This window comes from Aythya ferina (assembly GCF_964211825.1).
Source record: "Aythya ferina genome assembly, chromosome: Z".
NCBI lineage: Eukaryota > Metazoa > Chordata > Aves > Anseriformes > Anatidae > Aythya > Aythya ferina.
Genome location: NC_140299.1, coordinates 28,619,956 through 28,625,248, shown reverse-complemented (window position 1 = coordinate 28,625,248; position 5,293 = coordinate 28,619,956). Strand labels below are relative to the sequence as shown.

Below are 5,293 nucleotides of genomic sequence, written 5' to 3'. Positions count from 1 at the left end.
CGAGCCTCAACACCTCTCTGTGGGGCTTCCCTCTGTGCCATTGTGTGGGGTTATGATGCTACAATCCACAGCTGTCCTCAGGCTTTGTCACATGTATTCATTTGTCACACCAGTGGGTTTTTACCTACCACACAGGTCCACTGGCAGGGGAGTGACTTTGTGAGAGCAGTCTTTGCACCTGCCCTAAAACAGCCATCTCTGAATCTAGGTTGGGAAAATATACTAAATGCTAATTCCTCCCCTCTGTTAGCCAGCCATGGGGACTTCCCGTACAATGTCCCAGTATCTATTTCTCAAACCACCATTTTGACTGTGATACTTAATATGCAGTTGGGTTTTTGGTTCCACTTCTTTTACAGCCACAGAGTTTTTATAGAATTATGGGCTGAAATTTCAGGTAACACTAGCTAAGAGAAATATTAACTATTTTGTTTGTCATATTTGAATCAATGAATTAGCCATTTTCGTTCTCCAAGAAGTGTTCAATATGGAAATGTGCCTTCTGGGAATGCAAATAGCTGAAACAATATATTAGGCAATCATATGCAAATGAAGATTTGCACAGGTGTAATTAAGAACAGAAGAGACAAACCTGTGTGCAGAACTGATTTACAGTCAAATTCACCTGCCTTGAAAGCCCAGATTAGGTTGCATGCTGATTAATAAACTGATGTTTCAGTGCTGTAGGATTATCAGCAGAATGGTGAAAAAGAACTTCCAACTGTGGAGGAATCTCTTAAGGTGGAATTGGTTTAAATTGGTTTAAATAGTGCCAATGTAGGGCCAGTGTGAGGAGGCAGAAATAGCAGCACATTGCAAGAGCTGGAGACAAATTTCCCAAATATACATGCAGAACAACAAGCCATACAAATTGCTGGAGGTAGAAGATTGTGTCTGGCTTTCCAATACTGCACAAATAGATAAAGAATATTATTTATTTTGAAGAACTTGCACTTGCAATATGGAATTAAAGCCAAAAGACTATTTGGGATGTAAATAAAATGTTAGGAAGTTGCATGTAGAATGTGGAAGTCATTGTAGACTTCTAAATGTATGCAACTCTAAATGAAAACTATAGCTCAAACTAGATTACCCACTACTCAGGAAGTTTACTAAATACCATCACAGAAACAGACTAGCTCAGTTCTTTACTCCACCATTATGCCAATCAGCCAAACCTGATTTCAAAAATCATCAGAAAACAGAAATATATGAAAGAATTTAAATGCAATTTGAGAAATCTTCTGTCTTCCTTGTAATTAGTTAATACTTAAAGCATTTAACAACCAGCAGATATCTCTGCAGCCACCTGACCAGTGATATACACATGAGGAAAAACAAGGAGGGAGAATTTGGTAAGTGGGCATTTCTTTTAAAGAAATCTTCCAGAAATGTCAAACTGACATAGAAAATTCTGAAAGACCATTCAGAGATTGACAGCATTATGATAGCACTCCCTAGGTACGAAATAGCCTCTTACCTTGGATTTATAATTAGCGAAATGAATGCCTAAGAATGCTAGCAGATTGGTTAATCTGAAATAGGAATTATTTATTTTAGTCATTTTTGCTCATATTTTTCAGCCTATTCTCATTACCACGTGTTCCATAAGGGCAAGATTGTCTTTGCCATCCTGGGAGCTGACTGTGACTGTAGAATAGACTTTTCCACATGTGAGAAAGACCGTCACAAATATCCCCCATTCTGCTTCAACGCAAGGTAAGCAGCTTCAGTCTTTCCTTTACTTATGTACACACTGCAACATGCACAAAAATAGTACATACTATAGCAACACAAGACACTGCTGTAAGAATTCCCTCCGTGGGGATGAGCTGAGCTAGAAAATGAGCCAGATGATTGTCATGAGTCACACTATTTAATGCACTGTGGTAAGGCACTTAAATGTTATGACTGTCGGAGCAGCAGAAAAGCTTCTATCTGATAATAAAATGCGTATTTTCTACCACAGTGAACTATTTTGTAAAACCAGTGAGTTGCTGACTTGCAGCCCAGTGCTTCCCAGTAGTGTCATTTTTAATAAACCCTCCAGAGCCCCTTGCAGCTATATTTGGGTGGTGTTTGTGCTTTTCATACATAGGCTGTCCCTATTGTCACAAGGTTATGTCTGGACAGCTGCGCCTGGCTTACGATTTGGAAAAATAGAGAACACCTCAGAGAGCACGGCGGGAAGGCAGAAACACTCTGAAGCCATTCTTACTCCTCCTGGGTGAGTCTTGGGTGGCCCAAAAGCAAGCCTAACTTTGCTGATTTCATGCAGCCTATTAGTAGCACTTCTTCCTTCTTACAGGCAGCATGAAAAGGACATCAGAGTAGTAGAGAGATAGCTGGGTGTGAGTACAGGAGCTGCTGCATCTCTCCCATGCTGGGTCAGGTCTCCAGGCAGTAGGGAGCACAGCCAGTTCATACTGAGAAAGGAACCCCTCCTTCCCTTGATGTCAAGAAATAGAGACATGCTGAATTCCCTGATCCATTGAGCCATATGCAGGGTATTGTCCTTGCTTTAGGATCCAACCCTGTGGCAGCTATAACAACATGCATACACATACTGCTTTCCGGGAGGAAAATATTAGCATGCAAATCTCTACTCTTGATTCTGTTTGCAGAATACAATGTGTGCATATGGCTGTGGTTTATCTGACCTTCTAATTATTAAAATTGAAGAAAAAGTACCATTTTATTCAGGTAAAGCAAGGGAAATTTGCATTTCCTTTCCATTTCCTGGCTGAAACATCATAAAAATAAAAAAAAAAGTGAACTTTCTTCTCTTTCCCCTGCCAAGTAAGGTGGTGTGTCTTTCAGTTTGCAGGGGAAAAAGCTGCATGGTGGTAGGTATCTGTATTGTATGATGGGTGTTTGTATACAATGTTTTTATTTTCCTCTTTCTTTAATTTCCATGAATTGAATTTTATTATTATTTTTTTATTATTCAGTAGTAAAATTTGCATACATGTTCTACAACTATTTTATGAAAAGTCTGTACTTGATACCTGTGATACATGATATATGATGCTGCCACAGGGAAAGTAGCTAGTGTTGTTAAAGACCTTCATCTTAATTATGAAAATTTTTAATTTAAATGTAGGACTGAGCATACAAAATACAGTACTGGGCCATCTGTTAGTTTTCCATCTGGGCTCATTTGCAAAATACATTCTGTTTCCCCCCTAAACACTATTTATAATCTTCCTTGGAAAACAAATATGACTAATCTATGGCGCACTAAAGATAGCTATTTGCCTGCAGCTTTTAATAGAAGTGGCTATATGGTTCAAAGTAGTAACAAAACACATTTATTTTGTTTTGCATGCAGGTGTAAAAGCTCACATGGCTTCCACACACAAAGCAAATCTTCATATCATGCTGCTTTTAACTAGCAAAAAGTGAAAATCCTCAAGATGTCTGATTTCAAGCAAAATTTATAAATGATGGTGAGTGGTTAGCATTTTCAAGACTAATACCAGTGATTCTGGAGTTCCTTGTTTCTCTGGCTTACTCAGTCTGAAATGTCAGGCCCAGAGGCCTGATTTCTGAAGATGAGCACTAAGGTCGTTACAAAGTGTCTTGTATTTCCCAATGGTAGTATAATCACTAGTCATTTGGTCTCGACATGTATCCCCCAGGCAGCAGTAGCAGGGGGACTGCCAGAAACTACCAGGGAGATGAGTGCATGGGGCTGATCCCACGCCACCCACCAAGAGCTTCTGCCACTGAGTCTGGGTCACTACCTACATCAACCAGGGGACAGGCTGCTATGACTTACATCCCTTTTTCAGAACTGCAGAGAGGTGAAGGCCTCATTCCCTGCTGGGTACTCCTTTAATTACTCTGTTACACTTTCAAGTCAGGTATCATGAAGTACCTCCTCCTAGGTCCTCTTTGCTAGTACTAACGCATTACCTTTGGCCAAACCCTTGAGTGCTTCCAGAGTATAAAGCAAGAGCTATCTAATGTCAAGGGTTTCATGATTTGAAAGACAACTATTTAGCCTTAGGAATATTTTACTTTCTCTGCTCCTCATTTTCCAGTGGACTGAAGAATGCCTTCATATGCTCTTGCTTAATTTTAAATCTTCATTAAAAAGCAAAAGCTGATTTTCTCCTGGATAGCTTGCATAGAGAGTTCTGAATAAGCTCTTTGCAGCATTGTGCTGGAGATTTTGGGGGGAGAACAAAAAACCGAAAGGCTCCAGGAAGACCTTGCAGTGGCCTTCCAGTACCTAAAGGGGGCCCACAGGAGAGCTGGGGAGGGGCTCCTTGTCAGGGGGTGCAGTGATAGAACAAGGAGTAATGGCTTTAAACTAAAAGAGGGTAGGTTTAGATTAGAGATTAAGAAGAAATCTTGTACTATGAGAGTGGTGAGGCAGTGGCACAGGTTACCCACAGCAGCTGTGGATGTCCCATTCCTAGAGGTGTTCAAGGCCAGGTTGGAAGGGACTTTGGGCAACCTGGTCTGGTGGGAGGTGTCCCTACCCATGGCAGGGGGGATGCAACTAGGTGGTCTTTAAGGTCCCTTTCAATGCAAACCATTCTATGATTCTATGAACAAAAGTAGAACAGCTATGTTCCAGAAAATGCATTAAAAAGTCTGGAATAAGTTGCCAGACTCCTTCACATTGCTCTCTCAGGCTGTCATATTACATATCATTGCTCTTGCCTGTCTATCTTTCTGCCATCCCTTGTCTGATATGTTCTAAGTTCTCTGCAGTGAAGACTGTTTTATTTTCCTCTCTCATTTTCAGTAGTATCTGGCATTACAGCATTGCTGCAAGCTGAAGCTTCCAGGTGCCACTACAGTACGGCTCACCCACCCCCTGCCATGATTCTGACAAAAATGTGGCCCTTGACTATTTATTATGAAATGGACCATACTTGGAAAGATAAAACAACTCACGTGCAGAATACTCACTGTAGTACCTGCAAGACCTGAAAACTCTATACAGCAAATCAATGTTTATTTTATGCTAATAGGAACAGAATTAAACCCCGAAATACAAACAGTCTGCTTAATTTCTCCCTGTCAAAAATGAACAAGCTGCCTTATCTGAGAATGTTGTATGCATTTACAATGAAACAGAAAATCAGAACAGATGTGGGAGATACAAAAGAGATAGCATACTGAGTTTAAATGCCTATAATGCAAACATTAGTAGCTATTCACTAACAATTTAATTAACTTTTTTCCCCCTCATGCCACCTCAATTTCAGATCTTCCAATACCATATGGCAACTGTAAAGTGCATTTTAAAAGTATTCCCCCTAGGTGTTTTCATCCT

The 5,293-nt window shown here is 40.3% G+C and overlaps 1 long non-coding RNA gene across 2 annotated transcripts; it reads left to right on the top strand.

The window, feature by feature from the left end:
- Window positions 1-991: 991 nt before the first annotated feature.
- On the top strand, window positions 992-5,017 carry LOC311427807. 2 transcript variants are annotated; one of them, XR_014687579.1, is made up of 5 exons: window positions 992-1,355; window positions 1,584-1,673; window positions 2,119-2,227; window positions 3,332-3,449; window positions 4,763-5,017. It is a non-coding gene; the product is annotated as an uncharacterized lncRNA (long non-coding RNA). The 2 variants fall into 2 exon arrangements; XR_014687580.1 differs by having other exon boundaries at window positions 4,760-4,999.
- The last annotated feature ends 276 nt before the right edge of the window (window positions 5,018-5,293 follow it).